The sequence below is a fragment of the Dasypus novemcinctus genome, chromosome 13 (assembly GCF_030445035.2).
Source record: "Dasypus novemcinctus isolate mDasNov1 chromosome 13, mDasNov1.1.hap2, whole genome shotgun sequence".
NCBI classification, from domain to species: Eukaryota; Metazoa; Chordata; class Mammalia; order Cingulata; family Dasypodidae; genus Dasypus; species Dasypus novemcinctus.
Genome location: NC_080685.1, coordinates 51,384,821 through 51,411,724, shown reverse-complemented (window position 1 = coordinate 51,411,724; position 26,904 = coordinate 51,384,821). Strand labels below are relative to the sequence as shown.

The window sequence follows — 26,904 nt, the reverse complement described above, 5'->3', positions numbered from 1 at the left end:
CAGTAACCAAAAGAGAACTGGAGTGGCTATACAAATAGTACACAAAATAGACTTTTAGAAAAAAATTATGACTAGAAATAAAGAAAAATATTTTGTAAATATTTATATTAAATATTTATATTTATAAACAACATTTATAAACAGATGCTTGAGTCAACCCATTGTATGGTATTTGTGATAGCAGCTCTGGCACACTAAGACACCGTCATCTGGATTCTCTGGTTCCAGAGCAAGTGCACAATGCACTCTTCCAGGTACATTCCAGGTACTGCACACGGGAAGCCTAGCAATCCTGTCCACTTGGGGGCTAAACATCTTTGCCAAACTCACCCGTTAAGAGGTGGATTTATTTCAGGATTCTGAGACCCATCCTTCTGTATTTGGGAGAACAGCAAGATAGTTTTGACCGGGGGCAAAGAATACACCATCTCTGGAGTCATTTGCAACACAAAGGCCAAATTTGAGGGGAAAAAGGTTTTCTTCTGTGTCTCTCAATGGCAATCAGGACATCCTTTTGATAGCTATCTGGCGAACATGTCTTAGGCTGGCTATGACTCACCTCCAACCCATGGCGTGTTTGTAGCAAGTGCCCTCACTATAGTCTACACCTATGAGAGTACCTGGTCTTTAAAGTCTCTCTCTCACCTACCTCCATCCCTCAAGCAGCCCGAGTTCTGATAACGGCAGGCTAACAATATTTAAATGTTCTAAATGGGTAGCTGGAAAAAGTGATGTCACAGGAAAAACAAAAACAAGTGCATGAGCCAAGCCTCCTCTTTCTATTCCAATGGAGTGAGAAGCAATCTGAAAACAAGGTTTATGAAGGCAACTGAAAGTTTTGTTTTTTATTTTTTTGCCACAGGCTTATCTGTTTTTAGTTTTGTTTTTTTAAAATAATTAACTTTATTTTTAGAGTAGTTTTAGGTTGATGGAAAAAGTGTACAGAAAATATGGAGTTCTCATACACCATTCCCCTCCACCCCGCTGCCACCCACAGGCTGCCCTATTATTATTATTTTGCATTAAGGTGGTATATTTGTTACAAGTGATGAACCAATATTACTATATTATTGGTAATTACAGTTCATAATTTACTTTAGGTTTCAATCTTCATATAAACAGTTCTATGGATTTCATGATTTTTTTAAAAAATGAGCTTCATGAGCATCAAAACCTAATTAATTACTTTTTAAAAATTCTATGCTACTTTAGTTTTTACAAAATAATAATGATTTCTTAAAATGTTAAATTGTTTAAAGTAAAAAGATGTGGTGACATCCCTCCCTTGCCCAATATCTAAAAGTATCTTTCTTCCTGAAGCCACCAGCTAGGAACCATTTCTGGTCCAACTATCTGATTGCACCTGATTTTCTCTCCTTGGCTTTTTTCTTAAGTTCTTAGACTGACAGTGAATTCTAGCAGGAGCCCTGAGAAGTTCACAATTGTCACTTCTGTTCAGCCCACTGTGACCAACATTAGGAACTAAAGAACTGACTTTAGAGAAAGCTAGTGATTTTAACAAAATGAAGCAGGGGCTAGAGCAATAGCTGCACAACAGGATGATCTAGGAAACATGTAAACATCCTGATACCAAGGCCATATCCTTAACCAATTAAATCAGAATCCCAGGGTATGGACCTAAGAATCATTATTGTTTAAAACTCAAGTGGTTCCAGTGAACTGTTTTGCTTGAGAACCACTTGACTAGAGGAAAGAGAAAGTTGCTCTTAACATCTAGACAAAGACACATGAAATTGTGTTCCGTAAAGAAGAGACTAGATGTGGAATCAACAGACGAATCTGGAACCTGGCAAGAAGTTCACGTGGACATCAATACCCCCAAGATGGCTGCTGGGGGCCCTAGTGAGAAATCTCATTCAGAACGAGATTTCCTCTGGAAGCCAGGAGAAGCCCTGCATATTCTCCAGGGGCCTTATCGTTGAACCTTCCCAGGGGGTGGATGGGTGGGGTAATCAATTAAAACAGCAAACAGCTGGAACTCCTCCCATGCCATTAGCAAAGGGGTAGAATAATTAATGGCTTAAAAAGCAAGTGCAAAAACTAAATAAATAAAAAACAAGCACAAAGGCCTTTTGCTCTCTTGCCTGTTCTTGCCTTTTGCACCCTGCTTTCACTGTGGTGCCCCCTCCTCCCCAACATGAATCAACACACAATTAAAACCTGGGCATTTACAATCTATAATGGGCAATTGTAGTCTGTAAATTGGTCCTCTTTATGACTTTTCAGCCCCTTCCTCTCTACCTGGGACCTAGGATCTGTTCTTTTCTCCCAATTCTCTTCCCTCCCTACCATAATAAATAACTGGTCTAATACGGCAGGCTCTCGAAATTCGTTTCCTGTAGTTTAGCCAAGGACCTAGGTAAAATCTGACTACAATACAACTATCTCAGAATCCCCAAGCAGCATCCCCAAGCAAAGAGTGGAATTGTTTCAGTTGTAATTTCTCATTTTGATATTTTTCCCTTTTAAGATGCCTTTGAAGTTCAAGTTACCTTGGTTTTATCTTTATAAAACTATTGTACATGTGTAGCAAGCAGGGGTTTCAGTTAATCACCATATCTTCTGCCGCTCCTCACCTCTCATCCTAACACTATGGGCTGTGATTCTCAAAGCATGGGTGCCAGAACTGTGGCATCAGCATCACCTGGAAGTATGTAGAAATCCAGATTACTAGGCCCCACCTCAGAGCACTGAATAAGAAACTCTGGGAATTGGGTCCAGAGTTGTGATGCTGCTAATGTTGTGATGCTGTGTCAAGAATTGTGATGCAGGCTAATGCTTGGGAACTACAGCTCTGGGCATCTGTGAGACAACAGTTGCCTTCTGCTGAGATGCTCAAGGCCAACCAGAGAGGACAGGAGGAGGGCAGAGGCTTTAGAGCTGACGCTGGGACAGAGCCACCTTTAGGTTAAATAACTCCAGTGACATAGACAGTATTTGCAGCAGGGGTCTTAAGGGACCCTAACCCTTGAGTCTCTCCCTGCTGTGTTTCCCACTAATCTCTTCTGTGTTAATCATTCTCTTTCAGTTCAGTGGTAATTGTTAAGGATACACATATCCTAAAGACATTTAGAACATTTTTCTTCCTACAAGGTAGCAACTCTCAAGTCTTCCAAACTATGAATGTATACACAGTGCTTTTAAGTTCGTTATCTGGGATCCAAATGAAAAACAAAACAAAACAAAATGTCACAGTTCATGGAAAGAACAAGGGACTGGGCTTTAGTCTCAAGTGCTTTTAATTCATCAACAAATACTTATTTATATTTTATTATGGTAGACGTTAACAACTGGCTTAGCATTTTCATTAGGGCATTTTGATTTATTTTTATTTTTAAATGTCTGTGTCCAGAATGGCCTACTAACCCATCTCCTGGCTTTTACTTGCCTCCTTCAAATCTACTTGCTACACAAACCCCACCCCCCAAAAAAATTCTCTCAAAAGAGGAAATCTTATTCCATCATCTCCTTCTTTAAAAGTCTCCAGTGGTTTCAAATTGCATTTGAAATAAAATTCAATTTTTAAATACAAAAATCTCCATGATCTGGTCCCTATGTCCTTATTTGCCTCCTCTACCACTACTTTCTTCTTCCATACTCCCAAGGCTCTGGTCTCAGAGGTCTTGTTGCTCCTCAAAAAGTCAGTCTTCTCACTGTAGGATCGTTGCACTTGCCATTCCCATTTCCTAGAAGGATCATCATCCTATTTTGGATGGCCCCTTTTGATCATTTTGGTCTTAGGTCAAATACTACCTTCTCTAAGAAACATGAGCACCTAGTCTACATTTGCAATCCCCGCGCAGTCACTATCATTACCTTTTTCATAGCACTTATAACTAGATAAGTAAATGTATTTATTTATTTACTCATTGTTTTGCTTATTTTTGTCTGTCTTCTGTCCCTTAGAATCTAGGTCCCATGGAAAAAAGGGATCTTTCTATCTTGTTGACTCCTGTGTTCCCAAATATAGTGAGGATAATAAATATAAATGAATAAATGAATGAATGCATATGTCATACAAATGCTTGGATATATACTAGTATATGAAGTTCTTTTAAAAAAACTGATAGAAATATAGCATATGCTTGTTTATCAGATTTAAGTTAGGTGAATCAAGGTCAGTAGTCATATGACTAAGTACATGGGCTCAATGTATATAATCATGGTAGACACACTAAAATCTTTGGGATGGTCTGATTTTCCCTGTTGGAAATAATAGTCCTGAGATCATAGAACCATCCAACTGGTAATTCAGAAAGACTGACACTCTTAGCATTTTGTGTTTCACCACGTTCACACAAACCTGGCTATGATGACTATATTAGGAGCTTACAGATATCAGGCCATAAAGTGTATGTTACTTCCCTCACCAAAGTCTTTTGCCACGTGTTGGAGCAAGATGGCTGTCGACATCTGCCAGGGTTCAGGCTTCCTGGGTTCCTCTATTCTCGAGTTCATTTCTTTCTTGGCTCAGTTCCTCTAGTCTCTCCACAAGGTCAGCTGTAGACTATGAGGCTCTCTAGGCTTTGCTTCTCTCCACAAGGCCCGCGGCAGACTATCAAGTGTACAGCTCTGTCTCTCTCCCTGGGGTTTCTGCCCTGTTTAAGGAGCCATCTCTATTCCTCTTGTTCTTCTCCTGTGTTTACTTCTTGGGTGCCAGGATCAAAACCCCAGAATCAAAGCTCTAACTCTGTCCTTTGCCATGTCTTTTATCTGTGAGTCTCCACCCACCAAAGGGCAGGGACTCAATGCCCTGCTGACATGGCCCAGTCAAAGCTTAGTCATGCTAGGTAAAGACCAGTTTACAAACATAATCCAACATCTATTTTTGGAATTCATAACTATATCAAACTGCTACAGTAACTTTGCTGGAGTACTGAGTTAAACGGTGGATATTATTAAACTAAGATAGGTAGGAATGAATTTGAATATAATTTTTCTAAACATAATTGGGTGTGAGCTCTGGAAAGATTCTCCAGGACATCTTCATTAAGTGCTGGGTGCAGATAAGGATAGATCTGTAAACCTGCAAATACCTTTGTTTAGTATTTAAAAACCATAACACAAACAATGAATTTTAGGTCATATCAATCATCAATCTAGTTTAGGAAAAAGTTCAAAAAGGACTATTTTGCAGACAAGAATTAACTTCTACTACTAATCTCACCAAAGATGTGAACATTCCAGAACTAAAACTAAACTCCTTTCAACCCTGTTTCTTCTCCCATCCTTCTAAACAACTGAATTAGAGACATGTAAGTACACTTCATCTCCTTGTTTCCATCCCTGTTCTCCACCCATCTGATCATTAAGACCTAATGTTTCATTCTCCTTAATGCCTATCTTAAAGAGATTCCATCTCCATCCCCCACTCTCTATTTAAGTTTAGGTCCTCGCCTTCTCTCTCATGGACTTTCTATATGGCCTCCCTGCCACGGAAAACCATTTAAAATGTACAACTAAATGCTTAAACTCCTTCAAAAGCTCCTCATTGCATTCAAGATGAAGTCCATATTCTAGCATAGCATTAAACTTCATCCAATATCAAGCCACTATCTACGTACCTAGTCTCTTCCTCTACCTCTTCCTTACTTCATGGCGATATTCCAATTGCAATGAATGGCTTACATTTCCCCCACTATGCTCCCTAAGAGCACAGAACAGGTACTATATAAAACCTCTGCCTTTACCCCCAGCTTTGAGCATAGTACAAATAGGAGACACTCAATAGATATTTGAGGAATTAATGAAAAAATGAATGAAAAATTGGATCTTCTCTACACACAAGCTGGGCCCCAACACACCAAAGTGTTCTTTAGATTCTAGTAAAATGCCTTTGGGAAATCCTAGTCTGCCTCAGTAATGCCAAGGAAAAGACCAAAATTGATTTGGGTCGTGGCAGTACTTGTATAGTAGAAGGGGAGCAGTGTAGCTTTAATTACAGAATGAAGTCTGCGGTCACCCCTCGGGCTGAAGTGTGGTTTGCTGGCCTGGCGGGGGAGCAGCCGCGGCAGGCCAAGCCGCTGCCCCCATAATAGGGTGGCTGGTCGGACTCACCGCCACCCCTGAAGGAAGCTCGGCATGGGCGCAGAGTGCCCTCGGGTCTCCCCTTCTCGGCAGCCATGCTTCCGCGGCCGCCCCTCCTCCCGGATGGCGCCACCCGATGCCTGTGGGGCGGCACCCTTCTTCTTCTTTCTCCCTGCGCAGGCGCAGGGCGGAAAATTCCAGTCTGCCCTTTTCCCCTCCCCCGACAGCAGCAACAGCCAGGCGTGGGCGGGAAACTCAAGTCTGCCCTCTACCCCAGCAACAGCAGCCACCAATCCCTAAACCCTGCCCCTTCCCCCAGCAACAGCGACAGCCAATCCCTAACCACCACCCCTCCCCCGCCCAGCACCGCCCACTGACCTTTTGCCGGCAACCAATCAGAACAGGGCGTGGCTTCAACCAATCAGCCTTCCCCAGCCCCTATAAAACTGTTGCCTCTCCCTCAATAAAGTGGACTTGCGTGAGAGAACTACCTTGTCTCTGCGGTAGTTCTTCTGCGGTGCGCCCTCCAGTCCTGAGAGCCCCCGACAAGGGCCTGGCCTCCCTTGTCCCCAGTTCGTCGCCTGCTTCGCCGGGCGACCCCTTCGTCGCCGGCTTCGCCGGACGACCCCGTTAGCCGAACCGCGCAACCCCTTGTGAGACCGATCCCTCGTCTGCTGCCGGACCGACCCCTCGTCCCAAGCGGGACCGACCCCTCGTCCAGAGCTGGACTGACCCCTCGTCCGCAGCCAGACCCCACCTCTACCGACCGAGCAAGCTGCCGCAAAGTCGTAGTTGAAAAGAACAAGCATGAAAAACGTTCTCAAGGAGGAGATAAAACTCAGATTGTCAGAGTGAGCACTGCTTAAATAGCTTCTCCCCCATGCCACATGGGGGTTTTCCTTCTAAAACTCTTCTTTGCTGAAACCTGTAAGTTTCAAATGAAGGCTAACCCCTCCAAAGATAACAAAGTATCGATCAGACAGTCAGACTTGCAAATATGAGAAAAATGTGCTGTTTTAGGTTTTCCTTTTTTTCTGATGTTTCAAATGTCTGGATGACCAGAAAATATTTTACTCTTCCCTTTTCTAATTAGAACCATATCTCTCTCTAACCAACCATAAAAATGTTTATTTCTATTCTAAGAGTAAGAAGAATCAGTGGATGATTTTGAAAAAGTGTGTTCTATGATCAAATGTACTTTTAAAACGACCACTATAGCTGCTATGTGGTCTCCCTAGGTGTTCTCCTTGCTCACTCTCCTTGAGGAAGGAATTTGGGGCAGAGCCCACAGCACAAGTGAAGGGACTGATCTCACCTAGGGGGCAAAGAAAATTCAGCCATTCCAGTAAGAAGAGAGGTAGACCCTGTGGGTACTGGTGCAGGAGGTTGAAAGTTTTGTGGTGGAAAAATGAGGAGGTACTTTTCTAATTGTTCATATTTCCTCAGTGAAATACGAAGAAAAGAAGTTAGCAGAGGAGAGGGAGAAAGTGGGGGGCTGATGGAGATTTGAAGAGAGAGAAGAAGGTGTGAACTGGAGTTCTTAAGAAGTGAGAGAGCGGCTAGCTGATGAGCACTGTGATTGCTATCACTTGAAGTTTGTTCTCATGAATTTCAAATGTACTAGTCTCTCTCTAGTTTTATATCCCCCTCCTCCCCTAGCCCCATTCAACTTCTCAGGTGTGAAAAAAAATGGGTGAATATTAAATTTAAACAAGCTAAGATAGTGAACAGGATTTGAGAGTATGCAAGGGAATAGTTATGGGATGGACCAATGAGCTAAGCTGGGTCAGGAGGGAAGGAAAGCCATGGGATTCATAAAGGGTAGTAAAAGGAAAGAGGGAAAATAGGTGGAGGCTCCATGGGGGTGGGGCACGTTGCTAGGGAAACTGAATTGGAAACAGGAGTGCTCATTAGAGAGTTTTGAGGAAGATTCAGTTATTGCAAATGATATTGCCTACGGATATAATCACAGTCGTAGGTAACTGAGGTGAGGCAGGGTAGAGGACAAGAGGATTGGAATTGAGATCAAGGAACTGAGAGATTGAGTACAGGATGGATTCTCTCTGTGGATACTGAGATCATCAAAAATTGTGACAAGAATAGTGAGTGGTGAGAAAAGAGTATGAGCTGGAGGTTAAAATTTTTATTGAAAATAGAGGGAGAGACACAGAGGTTAGGAGATGGGTGGATGATGAACAGTAGCATCTAATGGTATGTGTTTCAGAGATTTTTAAAAAGATGACAATGTTTAGAAGATGCAATGAGAATCAAGGACCTCATCTCCAGGCCTGTGGTTTAAGGGTTATGAGAGAAAACATTTGCCTTCACTTGAAAGGGCTGTGGGAGAAGCATTTTTAAAGGAACTCCCTGTTTCAATTAAGACAATCTAATGAAAAGAGCAATGAGAATAGAGGTTCATATACAGGAGATTTTGCTGAAACCTGACTGATAACTGGAGGGTTGGGGGAAGGGCTCAGTGGATCTTATTGGAAAGATGCGGGATCAAAGTAGGAAACATATGGAGAAATGTGAGGACAAAAGGGGTGGGATAACACGAGGGTAGTCCTTGGTGTTTTTAGGTAGAGGCAGATGACTAATTTCTAACCACAGTTCCTTCGTGTGTTTAGTCCTTTGTTTGTAGTGGTGAGGTCTATTATTGGGGAGCTGAGGAAGGGAGGGTCTCTGTAGAAACATATAGAGTTCTGTGGGCTTCATTTCAATACTTCATTTCATGAGAAGCTTTGGGTTCCCTTTCAATGAAGGAGGTGTTAATAATTGATTTTATTCATTTATCGCTTATTTAATGGAGAGCCTACAATGTACAGATCACTGTACTAGGCTCTGGGTAAACAGAAATAGCCCCTGTCCTCATGAGTATTAGAGTTTCATGTGGAGACCAGCATTTATAATGTAAGTAAATCAAAAAAACACATTATGGCCAATAGTGACAATATCTGTAAAGACAAAGAACAATGTGCTATGAGATCATGTATCAGGACATTTTATAGCATTTAATCCTCACAATAGTTCTTCAGATAGGTATTAGGTCTGTTTGATACCTGAGAAAGAGTAGGCTTGATAAAGTTGAATAGTTCCCTAAATTTACCCAGTTAGTGTGGTAAAATCAGGATTTGTAATAATGTCGACCCAGTTAGTGTGATGAAAAAATAGGGATTCTTTCAAGGATTTGGTGTTGCCTAGCCCCCCCAAAAAACAGCCAGGAAGTAAAATCAGAGATGTTTGTAAAGATTTGATTATTTTCTGAGTTAACGAATGAGAATGACTGAGGTAAGACTGCAAAGTAATAAGACCTGTCCCAAAAACCACCCAAGGAATTACTCATTACCTCATAATCGTAATCTCCCTGTATGTGTCATTTTCCTGCTTATAAATATTCCTTCTCTTAAATTACCCTTAAACTGTAATTTACGCAGTCATTTGAGTATTAGCCTGCATGAAAGTCACTTTTAAAGAGAAATAACAGGTATGAATAAATTGAAAAGGCGCATGCCCCTTTTCTTTCTTCAGGGTTCTATTGATAGAAACTTGTCCTTAATAGAATGCGGATGTGTCTTCTGCTGGAATGTGCCCTGAGTCCGTTTAGTCACAAAATAAATGTGAGTCCATGTATTTAGAACCACATAATTTCATTTTGGACCTTTCGCCTACACTGTGTTGGGTCCATATGACTCACAGAAAGAACATGATCAAAAGAATGCTGGATTCATAAAAGAAGAATGCAATTCTCTGGAAAGCACATGGCTGAAGGGAGAATACTTGCCAATGAGAATATACCAGGTTCCTTTATGCAGCAGAAGAAGGCAATGCATGATTGGAAGGAAGGCTGCATATCTCTCGATCATAGAAATTTGAGGCTGCTTCCAGTGAACACACTTTCCCAGGAGATAGGAGCCTTTGCAATATTTCCTTAAGGCAAGGCATGACAAGAGCAAGGTTTGAATAAGCTTTTAAAATTTCCCAACCTATCTACCAACTAAAAATTAGGACAACTTTCAGTCTCTAGGGTAAGTGGGGACCCTTTCCCTTCAGCTTAGGGAATTTACTGTCAGTATTCCCTGAGAGTCTCCAGGCTTGGAGGAAATGAAGAAATAAAAGAAAATAGCACCCCCTCACAGCAAAGCTGGAGACCTATAATGTAACCACTTTTGAGAAAAAACTAAGAAATGACCCAAAATGTGAAGGGGCAAGGTAAAATCCACATTCCATTAAATATTTCTTTAGGAACTGTTCTATCAGTCAGGGCTTAAAGTCAACAATTTGTTTTGTTGTAAAGTTCCCACGCATCCATCCATCCATTTAATTACTTATTTACTGAGCAGTTGCCAGGTGCCTGGGTGTGGTGCAGAAGTGAACAAGACACTTTTCCTGTCCTCAAGGAGTTGATTTATAATATAATGACAACCCACCAGACAACGACACAGGAGATTTTCCATGCTATGTGGTGGCTCTTACGACAGAGTTAACAGGTGCATGGGGAGGGGAACCTCATCAGCATTGAGGGCAAAGGAAGATTCTTAAAGAAGGTGTTATCTATGATCAGATATGAAAGGGATAAAAGTTAGGCAAAGAAGAGAGGAGATGGAACAATACTGATAAAAAATAAGGGTTGTGCTGTTCATTCCTGGGTAAAAACTACCACTTCGGGAGTTGTAATGCAGTTCAGGTCCCAATGGGCAGGAGTGAAGAACGTCATGGGATCTAAAGTCCACTCAGGCACAAAGCCAAGAAACTAATCTAAGGGACCATACGGTGGCATAAGTTTCAGAAGATAGTCTGAAACTATATGTTTAACAACAAGAGCTGGAGCCCTGTGGTAAAACTCGTCCCTTGAAAAGTGGTGTTCAGGTTAGGTTTTAAAAGTTAGAAAAGACAGGTGGGTGAAGAGAATAGAGATGAGCATCCCAAGTTGAGCAAACACTATATGCAAAAGCAGAGGGTTACTTGCAGTGCAGGGCACCAAGGAAGAACTGGGCAAGAGGCGGCAGAGGGTAGGTGGGGGGAGACTAAGTAAGGCCTACTAAGCTGGTCCAAATTTGTGAAATACTGTTTTGAACATCCCCAACGGTGGCAAATCTTGGTCTATAAAGGATATTGTTAAAAAGTTTATGTAGCCGCAACTGATGAATAAGGCAAGTTCAGAGTCTGGGAGAGTCTCTTTTAGTCCAAAACAAGGTTTAAGTTATGAAATAATAAAATAAACATCCCTTTATCATAATCTGGCTCTGAAGGCAATCCAAAAGAAAGGCTCCTAGCAGGCTCTCAGATGTGGTATCTTCTTAAAATAAGTTCACATCTCCTGAAGGTAACAGACAATTAGATGCATGTTATGTTAGTCACTTTCTTTTGTGCTAAATTCTGAGTCACTGATGTCTTATCAGTGAGAGCATCCCTGGCAGTAGAGTAGATATTTGCTATAAAATGATTAAGTCGTTGTAAAAGGTGTGATGGGCTCCTCACCACTCACTTTATCTTAAGCAAGGTCCTTTCTTTCTTAGATTCTTACGCTGGCTGAGGAGGAACAGCGTCAATTTTGCATCTGGCAGTCACAGAACCTCTCAGGGGAGTTTCCTTCTTGATTTTACACAAGAGCTTTTACAATCATTGAAGAGGATGGGACACGCCCTTTGTAACTTCCCAGCAGATTTTATTACACAGTAAGCGTAGGATGGGAACACTTTTTCCCCCATTCTTTTACCAGTCTGAAGTACAATTCTGGTTGGGAATAACTGCCCTGAAGGACATTTAAGGCTGCACCTTACTCTAAGATTTTATGATTTACGATTAATTTCTCAAATTTCACATTATGCCACAGACACTGAAAATTTAAGAACTTGAACTGAGTGCACCCAGGTTGACTGGAAATCTGAGTTAATGACCCAAATAAGGTCAAATTCTAAAACAGTCTGTGGGATATTTTTTCCTTAGTGTCTTGGCAGACAGGATATACTGGAGGAAGGATTAAGGAAGGGCTACCCATCAAATAGGGGAATATCAGAATTTAAAAAAAAATTCCCTAACCCTAGAAGTCCTTTCAATTTTTATGATTCTATTTTTAAATCAGTCAAGTGTGAGAACAGCCCTATTTAGGGTAATACCTGATTCTCACTTCCTTGATGGAGCTATAGAAATAGATGCCTCCCATTGGGGGATAAACAAAATAGCTGGACAAAAAGCCAAGTTTGTACTTTGAGGTCTCCCTCTGAATACCTCAGTTTCATTTTGCAATAATAAACCGTTTCTTGTCATTGTTTTAGTAAGCCTGTTGTGACAGTAATGGAAGGTCTTTCCTTAAAAGAGATCACTCACGGGAAAGGGGAGGTGAGCTACTTGCTTAGGAAGTCTCTTTCCTTAGAAACCAAATTCCAGTGAGAAGGCAAAGGAGGCTGCTGAGTTTAGAAATTGCTCACGGGCAGCTAATTGCTGAGCTCAACCACCAAGGAAGTTATTACTCTCCCCCTGTCCCTCCCAGTCCAACTCCTCATCCTATTTTTTTTTTCCCTACCTCAGCATTCTTCATACTCTGCAGAAACCCCAAGTTGGCTCCCTTCTGTAATTTCTTTTATCCTTTATTATACATTCCTGATAGGAAAGTAGGTTAATTAAATGTCCAAGTGTTCATATAGTCTCAGAAACTACACGTTTCATTTAGAATTCAGAGACCTCCACTAGGAATTTCCAAATAGATTGTTCATAAATCTTGGAAAAATCGTATGTTCATTTGCGTACAAGTAGCATTAATATGCAAGGGATTCATCAGTGAGTTGAAAAACTCAATAAGTAGAATGTTGCATTATAAAGCTATGTCCTTGTCTCAGTGAGTAGCATATAGAAACAATGCTTTTATGTGTTTAGAATAATTTCCTTACAGATAAACATGGAAACATTGCTTCTGAAAACTTTTTGTTACTCCAAGGAAGGTAGGAGCATGAGTAGGTGTTTGTATGAAATTCCTCCTTAATGATTCAAAGAATTTCTTTCCCTTTGATAACTCATTCCTATGGGGTGGAATGTTTCATCATTAAGTTCTGAGGAATATGGATGCAATAATAGCAGTATAATTCTAAAGTGATCAAAGATAAAGATTTTATTCACGCGAACTATGGAGGCAGTTAATCCCTCTTGAGAAACCCTGTCTTTTCAAAGATCAGTGGGAATTTTCACCTCTCCTAGTGTAGGCTTTTAGAAAGAACAATGAAAGGGCTGCTGAGTCAGACTGGCAAGGAGAAGCCAAGTGGAGAGCACACCCTATATAGATCTTGTGCAAAAGAAGGGAAATTGGAGTAAAGGACTGATTTTTAATAATCCCATAGGTGAACTCTGGGGACTAGAAAGACATGACCAAGGAAGAATTTAGGGAGTTTATTGTATGATGCCCTGCAAAGAATCTCTTACTCCACTCTAGACCTCAGTAGTTTTACAAGATTATCAAGGTTTTAGGAATTAGATGATTCTTTGGAAGTGTCAACTGTAATGACTTGGCTTAAGACCTGAACCAGCTGGTCTATTTATTGTGTTTGTTTGTTTTTTTAAATAGACTTTATTGTATACAGCGGTTTTAGGTTTACAGAAAAATTGCACAGAAAATACAAAGCGTTCCCATATACCCTCTGCTGCACCTACCAGTCCTCACCTTCCCCTACCACCCCACCCCACCTTGTACACAGTTTCCCTATTATCACTATCTTGCATTAGTCATGGTACATTTGTTACAGCTAATAAACCAATATTGTTACCTTGTTAGAAGCTAGTTGACATTAGAGTTCACTGTTTGTGTTGTACATTTCTATGGGTTTTGATAAATGCCATTATGGTATCATACACAATAATTTCAGTTCCCTAAAAAGACCCACATATTCATCCACCTATTCATCTCTCTCCCTTTCCCCCTGACAGCCAGACCTTTTTACTGTCTCTATAGTTTTGATTTTTTCAGAATGTCTTTTAATTGGAATCATACAGTATGTAGCTTTAACAGACTGGCTTCTTAGCAGTAACTATTTAAGTTTCCTCTATGTCTTTTTGTAGCTTGATAGCTCATTTCTTTTTATGCTGAATGTGGTACATTGTATAGATGTAACACAGTTTGTTGATCCATTCACCTATTGAAGGACATCTTAGTTGTTTCCAATTTTTGGTACTTATGAGGAAAGCTGCTATAAACATTGATGTGTAGATTTTTGTGTGGATCTGAGTTTTCAACTCATTTGGATAAATACCTTAGAGTGCCATTGCAAGTTAGTATGGTAAGGCTATGTTTTACCTTTGTGAGAAACAGCTAGACTATATTCCAAAATGACTGTACTATTTTCTATTCCCAAGCTGGTCTATTTTTACACTGATTAAATATTCATAGAAACCGTTTGAAATGCCTGTGCTCAACTGTTGATTTTTAGTGTAGGGGAGTCAACTTTGAATCAGATGTCCTGAGGAATTCTTTCCAATGGGATGTTTTAGAAATACCAAACTTATGAGATGACATATGTTTTACTGTGAATTTTTTATTTTAATTTTATTACTAATTTAAGGATATATATATATATGCATACAAATATAAACTTTAATGATACACACACACACACACACACACACACACACACACACACATGAACTATTCTCTTATTTTTCCACCACATTCCTTTTTCCTACCTTGGAATGTGAGAAAGTCAAATGAGGTGAGTAGTGATATTAGACTCCCTGGCCAACATTCCAGACTCAGCTTTGACAAACTCAAAATAAGATTAGTAGCAGCCACCTAGCTAAATCACTCCCTGATTTTACCTAAAATATCATTATAATTGAAAGGATAAAATAGGATTTTTAAAATAAACTAGACATATTGTAGCTGAGAAAGGATTTAAAGATAATCTTCACTTATGCTGCACATGAAAATATCAAGGCTCAGAGAAATTAGATGACATGCCCAAGGTCACATAATTGGGAAGTCTAATTAGAATACAAGACTCCTATTTCTGTTTCTCTCTCACTATATCACAGCAGATAATTCTTAAATTCCTTACACTTATTATTATTTAATATTCAATATTATAAATATTATAATAAATATTATAAATCACATTTGAATGTAATAATGTATAACAAAGACAACAGATTAATATTAATTCTTATTTAAAAATACATCTCAAAATGTGATGACTAAAATTTTTATTTTTTTTGTGAGAAATATAAGACTAAGTGTGATAACTTCAAATCACAATAAGAGGAAGAGTGATTTTAATGCTGTTCAAGAACTTTAAATTAGAAGGAAAACTTCCAATTTCTTTTTGGAAAACCATAGTAACATTAATACCAAAGCTTACAAAGAAAAGGAAAACCATTCTGATTAATATTGATGCAATGATACATGAATGACTATTATGCAAAATAAAAATTGACATGTTTGCAAATAAAATTTACCAGTATATTAGAAAATAATGTAACAGGCAAAGTGGACAGTTTTCTAAAATGTAAGTTAGTTTATATAAGTAGTCTAAAAATGTGACTATATTAATAACTTCATAAGAGAAAAATAATTGAATAATCTTCATGCTGACAAAATTCAAAATACAAACTAATGTTCCTATGTGAGAAAAAGTTTTACAGTTGAAATCTAGAACTACCATCACAGCAAACTAGAAGTAGTCCTATTATAATCAGAAACCAGACAAAGCTAATCATGATCACCATTATCACTAAAGATTATTCTGGAATTACCAGCTCATTTGATTAGGCAAGTACAATAAATAAAACATATAAAAATCATAAAGGAAGAAGTAAATTTATAATTACTTGCAGATTATAGATAGATGTGAATATCTGGAAAACCTTAGGATTAATTAAGAAACTATTGCCAACACCAACGGAAATCAGCAGAGTGATTGGTTAAATAATTAATTCAAACAATAAGTAGCATTTCAATTTAAAAATCAATGAGACAAGGAAATGTCATGACAAAAACCAAAGCAAGAAATATTTAGAAACACACTTAAGAAATATGCAGGATTTATCTAAAGAAAGCTTAAAACACTACGGAGGGACATATAAAAGAACGTGAATCAATGGAAGATAATTCTTATTTGGATAGGAATATGCAATATTTAAGTGATACCAGTTCTCCCCTAAATTAAGTTATAAAGTTGAAGCAATCCCAATAACATATCAGGAGGATTTTCTTTAACACGACAAATCAATTCTAAAATTTATATGAAAACAACAAAAAGTGAACAATAGGAAAATTTCTGATCACAAAAGTAATGAGAGATAATTAGTATAACTAGATACTAAAATGTGTGATGATAAATTCTGTATTCCCAATACAAACAATAATGCCAATTACACAGTAGACACTCAGTAGACATGTTGGATGAAGGCATAAAAAAATAAATTTAACCCAGAATAATGAAAACTGTGCAGTAATGGTGGCAATAGAAAGGTCTATGTAATAGCATAAAGAATTTAGAGACATAACCTAAATACACATGGGAAATCAGTTTTAGATAAAGATGGTATTTGAATTAGTAGAAGGAAGATGAATTATATGATAAATGATGATGGGACAATTAACTAGCCATTTGGAGAAATAAAAAGTAAATAAAGCTAGATTACTATTTCATTCCTGATATCAAAATAAATCCAAAGTAAGCCCAGATGTGACAAAGATTTGGAATACACACACACATATAGCACACACACATATATATAGTACTACCAGAGAAAAGAAAAAAAAGTAAACTTTCTCATAAGTGTAGGCCCTGCCAAATAAAACTCAAAACCCAGAAACCTAAAGGAAAAGACTAAGTTTGATAATACAAAAAACTAAGATTTCTTTATTCAGAAAAAAACAAAACAAAACTAAAGAAACATGAGACAGCTTGGAAGATAAGTAGGATTTGGATTCATTTACAGCAGAAACTATAGGAGTTGGCATGTAATGGGGAACCCAAGAAGAATCTGTATAAACAATATTGAGAAGATGAATAAGGGAAGCAGACTTGGCCCAATGGATAGGGCATCCGCCTACCACATGGGAGGTCTGCGGTTCAAACCCCGGGCCTCCTTGACCCGTGTGGAGCTGGCCCATGTGCACTGCTGATGCGCGCAAGGAGTGCTGTGCCATGCAGGGGTGTCCCCCGCATAGGGGAGCCACACACACAAGGAGTGTGCCCTGTAAGGAGAGCCGCCCAGTGGGAAAGAAAGTGTAGCCTGCCCAAGAATGGTGCCGCACACATGGAGAGCTGACACAACAAGATGACGCAACAAAAAGAAATACAGATTCCCGGTGCCACTGATAAGGATAGAAGCGGTCACAGAAGAACACACAGGGAATGGACACAGAGAGCAGAGAGCAGACAACCGGCAGGGGGTGGGGAAGGGGAGAGAAATAAATTTTTTAAAAATCTTTGGAAAAAAAAAGAAGATGAATAAAATGATTGAGTCTAAGGTATGAGGGCAAGAGTAAGGAGAAATATTGGTGTGTATTAGGGAACAAGTGGAAACCACTAGTTGTTAGTTGGTTCACTTTTGTTTTAGCCAAAAGGTCCAGAACCACATCTACTTCTCCATGGCATAACAATATGACTTTTCCATTCCGTGGATGAAGTTAATTATGATTCAACTGAAGACATATATGCCTAGACCTATCTTGACAACATGTTCCTTCTGTTATGTGGACACTCTGCTGAGAGTTTTCATTCTAAAGCAATAAAAACAGCAACAGGTACCTTGTGAGCATTCTTAATGGCAACAGGCTTCTCTAAACATAGCTCAGAGGTGAGGTTGACGATAAACCTGGGCTAGGAAGCCTGCAGCCTTAGCCTGAGCAGGGCAGAATTAGCACGCTTCTCAGTACTTTCCAATGAAAGCTATAGCCGTGCCCAGGCCAGCTGGTCAGCTGCACTACCCTTTGCAGAGACGTAAATGAAATAGTCCTGGTACCAGTGAGCTCACACCATGGGCAGCTTTGGAACAAACATTCTCTCTAGTGCTGAGCAGGGCCTTGGTGTACGAGGAGGAGAATGAGGAAAGAGTAAGGAAAGGTACTGTCCTCTGCACTTAGTGAAGTATTTCTCAACATGAAAATGCAAAGATCAAGATTTTTGAGTGGGGGTTTCCGTGGGAGTTCAAGAAGGGAGCTGCTCTTTCTGAGTTTCTGGCATAAGCTTTGACAACCTGGTTCCTAGCTTTGGCAAGTGCAGTCAATTGTGGATTTGGAATGTCCCTCTAGACTCCTGGGACAGGGCACCATGGTTACCTATTTTCCTTCACCACAGAGATCTCTCTTTTCTTGCTCTTTTCTTGGAAGATGTGGGGTTGGACCTCTTTTGTCCAAATATTACTAAGTTGGACTTCTGAGGCTTAGCTCTTCAACACCACTAGATAAAGTTAACACAATCACATTTTATCACCAGTCACTCCTGGCTTGAATTAACTGTTTTACTAATCCTCACTGAATTATAATTTAAGATTTTTGCTGTCAGTGAAAACCCTCCTTTTTGGCACCACTATTAACTAAATACACTGAATTCACATTCCTATTGAGGTGATGAACCAAAAGTAGTAGACTCCTTTTCTATTTCCCACCCCTGGCCTGGCACCCCCAATATTTTCCAGCTCTATAACTATTTTGCAGCCTGGATTTGAATTAAAAATCCCCATTCCTATAGCAATTGATTCCTACCAGGTGAAAGCCACTACAGAAATTATATAGGAAAATCCTGGGGATCTGCCTCACCACCACAGAGACTGTTTGATTAAGTATCTAAATGAAAATGATTATAGCACATGCAAATTCAAATGCAAAAAACAAAACAAAAAACCAAGCAAACAAAAAAAAAAAGCACATACACACACAAACAAAAAGCTAAACAAAACAAAAAACTTCAATGACATAAGAAGCTTTGCTAAAGCCTATCTCTCATTTTTATCTCTCTAGGTTGACTGTACATTTTAAACATCTGAAAGCTTATTCAGAGCCAGCACTTTATCTAGTTACTTGTCTTTTCATCAAAGGGTGTTGCCCAACTTCTTTCAGATTCTTTCCACAGTGAAAGTCAAGGGACCAAAATTGGAGGCAGGTTCTCAGCAAGCTTTCAGGTCCCACATCTGAGGGCAGGATGTGTGGTGAATTCACAAAGGAAGCAATGATTTTAAGAGTGATTATTAGGCCTTACTGGTAGAAAAGGAAATGGCAGTTTCTGAAAACCGATAAGAAATAAATGAACCTTGGCCCTTGTAGGCACTAAGCTATCCAAAAGCAGAAGAGAGATTCAATATTTAGTCTTCCCATGGGTAAGTGCCAATGTGGTAGGGATGTGGAAAGATCAGCAATGACTCAAGAGCTAAGGCAAAGGGAAATCAGCACATTTAGTAGGCATAGCATTCATTTATCTCATTCAAATCTTATAGCTAATGGGGAGAAGCTAGCTTTCTCACCAGTACCTTGAGAATCCAAGAGTGTGCAACTATGTAAAACTGATTTTTCCATTGCCGTGGTTTCTTTCTAGTTCATCACACCGAGATGCCATTCCACAGATGTCCTGATGTTAGAATCTGCTGAATTTACTACTCACCATCACTATCTGTCTATCTGTATGCCCAAATCTATTGTGGCAATGATCAAAAACAACCGCTTATAAAAATGTCAAGAAACACAGAGATCCCTCTACATAGTTTTAGAATTGCCTTCATTTCTAATTTATGTCTGGCTTAATTGATATGTTAATAAAATACAATTTTATTCAAAGATACTTAAGATCCTTATCCAAATTTTAGATTTCTTTGTTTGCATCTGTCTCATCCACTCCCAACTCTTTTTCTAGTTAGTTACCATCCTAGAAAGCTCCAGCATACTTCACCCCACAATTGAGACTTTCCTGCAAGATTCACCTAAGATCTCTATTTCCTGAACTTTAGGGTTGCTTTTCATTGCTGGCCAAATGCCATATTGGTGTACTTTTCTCCTTGCTCTAAATATAAAACCTTACTGGGTTAATGTTAATATTAAAGTACATGACCACTAATTACTCCTAAATGTTTCTGTCCCTCTCTCTTTCTAAAGACACAATCTTACTCAAAGCAGGCTTTCCTCCAAAGCCAGTCAATTTCTTGGTAGCTCCATAGGTGTTTTATGAGGCCAAAGGGGAGAGACAAGAGCTGCTGATCAGGCCATTTTAGTTCATTTTTCAAAATTTGATACTTTTCTGATTATTCTTTTTTTATTCCAAATTTCTCATTATCGGTGATCACCTACTGAGCACCTACAGCTTGTATTTGAAGAGCTGTGTTGGAATTGGTAACATTCAGACATGGACAAAGAGATTCATGTGTCCTTTGTGAAAAGATGGAGGCTGGATCCAAAGGTTACAGATTATACAGTTCAGCACAGAAATGGTTTTCTACCTTGATAGAGCTGCAGTTTCAGGTTGCGCCTCTACAGCAGACACTGTTGGCACTCTTCCCAGATTCCCTCAAATCTTTTCTATTGTTACTTTAAGCGCTTCTCCAGTTAATGTGTGATTTGGCTTCTAATATCCACAGTAGGGATTCCCCTCAGATCACTCTGGCTACTGAAGCCATTTTGCCTACAAGGGCAGAAAGCCAAAGGAGGACTTGGATGTTTACTCCACCTCTAACATTAGCCAATGACTGAGCAGTATAGGAGTATAAAATCCAAGCTCTCTTATGTAATTTACACTTTAGAGTTCTCCTTGGCATTTGACTGAAGCTACTCTTTAGGGAACTTTGCTTAAAATTATACCCTTGCTTGACTCCTTCCCTTTTCTGTCTGGCTTTCCCCAAACCCCTACTGACTTCTGAGAAACCTAACCTAAGGTAGTCTCTAACATGCATAGATTTAAGAACAACCAGCAATGGAGGAGTCAGGGGCAGAGGTAGGTAATCAGAGCCAGAATTACAAAGGTGGTAATATATAAGCAAAGCTATACCGGGGTTAAAAAGTATAGAGTGGTACCTCAGCTTTCCTGAATTTGGCAGTGAGTAGATCACCAGAAACACTTGAAGTGTGGTTTACATTGAGTAGAATAAATGCAAACTGGAATATATGGAAGTGTGGAGAAAATTTTTTATTAGAAATTAATAGTTTTCTGTTCGGAAAGCATAGATTGTTTTCTTAGGTAAAGCATTACAAAATTTATTTTAGTCTGCTGTGCACAAAGTACTCTGCTAGGCATGTGGAACTGTTTACTGTTAGCAAAAGAGACGATACACAGTTCAGTGGGGGAGACACATTAAAATCTAAGCACATATACAAAAAAGGACTAATTCTATTTGTGGTAAGTGCTTTGAATAATATTGGCAAAGATCTATGAGAGCATATAACAGGAAGCCAGACCCAGGATGAGACCCTGGTCATGGGCCAGCATTGCTGAGGAAAGCAGTGTCTAAACTGAATCTAAAACCTCAGAATACTTTATCAGGAAAAGGAGGTGAAGATAGCATTCTACAAGGAGGCAACAACAGATGCTTTGTATTCAAGTCAGGAGAAAAATATCCTCTAATTTAAGGAAGGTGACTAGTACTTAATCATCAGATATGTCTACCAGAAGGATTCAACTTTTGGTGCTCTTTAAGAATTCCAAATCCTTTAGTTCAAAACTTCCTCCAAATATAAAATAAACCATTGGTTTTATTGTTTGGAAAATTCAGACATTAGACATGCATTTCAGCCATTTAGAGGCATAACCACAAGCACATACCATTTAATTTCAGCTCAAACTGTTTTTGCATTATTTAGAAACATGGTATTAGGTATTGCATTCATAAAAGCAGAAATCCACCCCAATCCAACCAGCTTTCCTGAAAAAATTGGTCTCAGGACTGCCCTGAAATCCTAAATTGGCCTTTGAGCTCTGAATCTGTAAGGGTAGGAAGAAACACAACTTTTCATGAGAAAGTGAAAAAAAAAAGGGTGGAGGTGATGCCAACTCCAGTACAGGAGGTTTGAATGACGCTTTGTTCAACGTTTCAGAAAGAAAAGAATATTATTTAAGGTAATACAAAAGATGTAAAACTGTAGTAAATTTCAAAAAAATAAAGTTGGGTGGCATTTAAGAAGAAGAAAACACAAACTATCAATTCTGAATGAATGTATCTTAGTGGCCTGGGTAAACATTTCTAAAGAACAATAATGGAATTCCCATTGGTAAAAACAGTTATGACATGATGAGCCTAAAAAATTAATGGCGAGTTTCCCTCCAGATTTTAGTCCACCAAAAGTCTCATTTGGTGTGACTAAATTTCTTACTCCCCATTTCAGTTTTAATAAATAAATTTTCCCTACTGGAGATTAAAGTATTCAAATTTAAAAGATTGGGGGAAGGAAAGAAAGGATCCCCAAGGGTTCTTATGAAAACCACAAAAGTCAACTTAAAGAGCTTCATGTAGGAAAGCAATGTGTTCATTTAACAAGTGGCCCTGAGAGGATTCACTCTTTAATAAAAGGGCTATATACTTTGACCTTTCCTTAACCCCCCCATTCTTAGGAATGTGCAAAGAGATCTTCAGAACTGCAATTCTTAGACTCATTAAATTTATCCACATCAGTCCATAAAAGTATTACATCATTATCTATTCTCTAGCTTAACTAGCTTACTCTATCAGCATACTGCCATAGTTGGGCAGGAAGGCAGTTGTTCCCAGGGGAACTATGACAAAACTATAGGTCTAGTTTTCAATTCTGTTCCAGAAATTATGAGGCCAATCAACATCTTTGAGTCTGGGTTGACTTCATTTAGGTTCTGAGCCAGTGAACTTGAGTTAGCTTTCAAATCTCAGATGTTATATGACCTGCAGAAGACAGGAGTAGGAAGTATCTTTAGACATTTTTGTATTGAGTGAATCGTGACATTTTCTTATATAATGTACTCATTTTCAAAGGTGACCACCATCTCAATGTAATGAAATACAGTTTATGAAAAGCAACTCGTTTTGCTCCATTAACTCAGGAAAGTCACGATCACAGAGTCAGAAAATGATGTGGCATTTGCACAGGTTGAGTCTGATGAATAATTAGGAGAATCAAATAAAATGCCAAACTGAAAATGCCAACTGTGTTATGAGTTGGTATTGCCACATTTGGTTTCACAAAAATTCTACAGCTTCTATATGTCTCTTTTCACTAACACGTCCAATAATTAATGACTAACAATGTCACTAGTAGGCATGCATTAATACATTAGTGCATTAATAACAGCATTAGTCATTGAATCTTAAAATTAGCTAATGTGCATCCTGAAACCCAGTCTGAAACAATAGAGGTTTGTTTAATTTTACCACAGGCACAGTATTCTCAAGTCTCTGTAAGGTCGGTGATGCACCAAGTTTTCATCATGACATTTAATTATAACAGAAGAGAAACTAAATGACCTAATTTTGATGTCGATATTCTGCTAGTAGTTTGTGGAACATCCAAAATTACTTTCTTTCTAAGCTGAAGCATGTCAGACATTTTTTAGAGAAGACATTAGCTATCTATATTAAAATCCTATAGAACCAGTTCTAAATGTCAAAGCATTGTGTAAATCCTGATATGTATTTTAAAAGGCATTTAAAATAATTTTTACATTCACTAATTTGAGATATACATACCTCATAATATATACAAGCACAGAAATACACATGTACACAGATTAAGGAACATAGCCAAACTGACACAGTCAGTTCCAGCCTTGATCTTAAATCTCCTCATAATAAATTAAATTCCTTTTTCACTATATTCTTTGCCCTGATTTTATTGTGATCCAAGGTGAGGCAACAATGTAGAATGCTGACTACTTTTTTATTCAATAGAGAATTCAAAATTAGGAATACTGAATTTGAAGCTGATTCTATAATTCACTCATTGTTAAACATTCTCAGGTTTTTTCACCTGAAACATGCTTTTAGAAATATTTAGTAGCAACCAACAGCAATTCTACTGCTCTACTTTGTCTATGCAGATTATGTATCAAAGTCAAAAATTTATCAGTACAACTGTTGACTATTAATCATTGATACTAATAGTGAATGACTCTTTATAATTAGCATATACTTAAAATCTCAAGTCCTGTTATATATTTATTTTACCCTTCTCCTAAATTTTATATCAGTTGGTACTGCTAGTAAGTAGCAAAATTGACTATTTCATTTTTTAATTTATTTTACATTTTTAATTAAATTTTTTCATGATCAGGGACATAGTTGCAGAAGTCTCTAGACAAAAACAAGAACAAAGCAGAAGGCTGGGATATCTAGAAGCTTTCCAAGAAGACAGTTAGCTCTTGAGCATCTAGTTTGTTTTGCACATAGTTCTTTTGCTTTCCCTTCCCTTTATAAGTGACTGAAGAAATTTTGATGAAAAAGAGGACTGAAAAATGATTATAATCAGAATCGCAGTTGATTTTGGAGTTTTACTTATCACACTAACCCATCCTTATTTTATGCCTTGCAGACATCAAAGTGCCCTTAATGAACCCACCACTAATTTCAGAGGTCTAAAAGGAGTTCTGAAAGGTAATTATACCATTTAAATCAAGTGACATCTGCACATTAGAAACTCATTTATTAATGGAAGAAAACAACACTTCCTATTTAGGTAAGCATTCTTTCCAGTACAGAGTAACTGAGCATCACACGGGTCAGGTTGTGGAAAAGTATAACTTGGAGGTAAGAGTGAAGAAACTCTAGAGTGAAGAGAGGCAGAGCTCACAGAGGGCACCTATAAGGTAAAGGAGGAGGAGGAGTCAGGGTGATTCTGGAGTTTCCAGCTTGAATGATGGAAGAAATGAGGCAGCAGACATAGAGAAAGTAGAGGAAAAGACTGCAAGAAGAAAAATAGGCCTTTTTGAGGTGGGGGGGCATATTAAGAGGACAGCATGCTTTTGCAAAATAGGATTTTTCACTGGTGACCTTCGAGAAGCTCTGAACTGAAGGGACAGAGGTCAGCTTTTAGTGGGCAATGACATTTGAATGACAAAGAAGTAGAGTTGGAAAGAAAGATTTATTATTTCAATAAATTCTTCTCCACCCCATTTATTGGTGGGTTTGCAGCACTCAGCTTTCTCCTTCCCAAGTAAAGGGAAGGAGAAAGTTGAGTGGTGTATGGTTTTTTTCAGAAAGGGGTTGTGTGTGAAGAACCCATGCTGAGAGAGAAAAAAATGGAGAAGCAAAGAATGAAACTAACTGATGGGGCAAAATTCCTGAGAATTCAGGAGGAAAAGGAACCAAGAACAATTCAGAAGAAATGTTTCTTCCAGTTCTGTAGAAGGAAAAAGTATAGGTATAACCTGCAAGAATTTTACTTGACAGTGTTGTGTTTTTAGTTGTTGTTGTTTTTCTCCATGCCATAGATACCTGGATCATCTGTTGTGTAAGAGGTCTGAGAGTTTGAGCAAAGTAGAAAACTCTGGTGTATTTCCTGGGTGGAATTGGAAGAGGGACTTCCAGGAAAGAATAAAGAAATTGTTGAGCAAAGTTGACTGAGATTTGAGATAATACATTTGTAACTAAATCGTTAAATGGCATTATGCAATTTTTCTCTAGGAGATTACAGGAGTCCTGAAGAAGAAGAATCAGAGCATTAAGTCAAAATTTGGATGTTTTCTTTTGTCAGAATAATGAGAAGATGAGAAAAATTGTGGGATATAGAGATGGTGTGTTTGGAAGCGAAGGGAAGTAACACAAAGAAAGGGCAAATAAACTTGGAAAATTAGCCTAATAAACTATTTAGCATTCAAAATTATTTCTTTGATAAAATCTAGTGGGATTGAGGGGGAGAAAAATATAGAAGGATAAGAGGTTGTGGTCAGAAGGGAAATTTCAGAGTTCAAGACTTTAAAGGTCTTGCTCTTCTAGGTGTTGACCTAGTCTAGGTCATGGCCATATAAATAAGTATGTTGGTGAAGTGGAGAGGAAGGGATAATTGGAGAAGAAAAATAAAGTAAATGTGAGGGTGTTATATAAACCATCACAGTAAAGCATAGAATGGGGGTTTGAGGATCAGTTATGGACCAGTTATTAGATTCTGAATCAGTTCTGGGGAATTAGCCTTGGTTAGGCAAATGACAACAAAGAGATTAGAAAGGGGCAGCATCAAATTGCCAAAAATCACATATTACTTAAATGTCAGAGGGTATGAAATTGGTACTACTTGAAGCTTATGAGAAAAAAATAGTACAGTTAAATGGGATGAAAGCTGTGAGCTAAGGATTTTATCAGAAAAAAATATGTGGGCAGGCAAATAAAGCAGGCCCAGTCTCCCAGCTCAAGGGAAGGGGCTATGGCAAAACGTATGTTTCTATTTGAGGGTATTTCAAAAGAAGTGGTGTCACTGATAAAAGAGATGAATAGAGATTCCAGATAAAAGGTGAAAAATGTAGATACCACTTAAGCGTAGGCGTTATTGAAGAGATGAAAATACAGACTTACGGAAAGCACAATGCTTGAACATAATCTTAAAACATATTACGGAAGTAGCATCCCCACATAATTTAAGAGAACTGTAAGATTAAAAATGCATTGCCTGCATTCTTATCATGATATCTTCCAAGTCTAGAGCATTTTAAGTACCCTAAAAATATTTTGTGAATTAATGAATAAATGAATAATTTAAAAATCTCTCCATCTACAAAGGGCATGAATTTTGGGGCCATTTGACTACTGTTGATTTTCGTTGAACTGATGCACCCACTGGCTCCATCACCCTTGGTTCAAATTTTATTCATTAAAACCTAAACTTAAGAATGCAGCCAATTAATATAGATGCAAAAAAAAAAAAAGCTAATTGTACATAAGGGGCTTATATGTATGGTTTGAGCCTTTTTGATAGCCAACCTAGCTTTATAA

At 38.5% G+C, this 26,904-nt stretch overlaps 1 long non-coding RNA gene across 1 annotated transcript in view; it reads left to right on the top strand.

Annotated features, from left to right (window-relative positions):
- LOC131273146 (uncharacterized) overlaps positions 1 to 25,398 on the top strand; it is a 35,798-nt gene extending 10,400 nt beyond the window's left edge. The window contains exons 2-3 of the long non-coding RNA XR_009180308.1: positions 24,512 to 24,573; positions 25,176 to 25,398. This is a non-coding gene — a long non-coding RNA (uncharacterized lncRNA). The remainder of the gene's footprint in view (positions 1 to 24,511; positions 24,574 to 25,175) is intronic.
- The last annotated feature ends 1,506 nt before the right edge of the window (positions 25,399 to 26,904 follow it).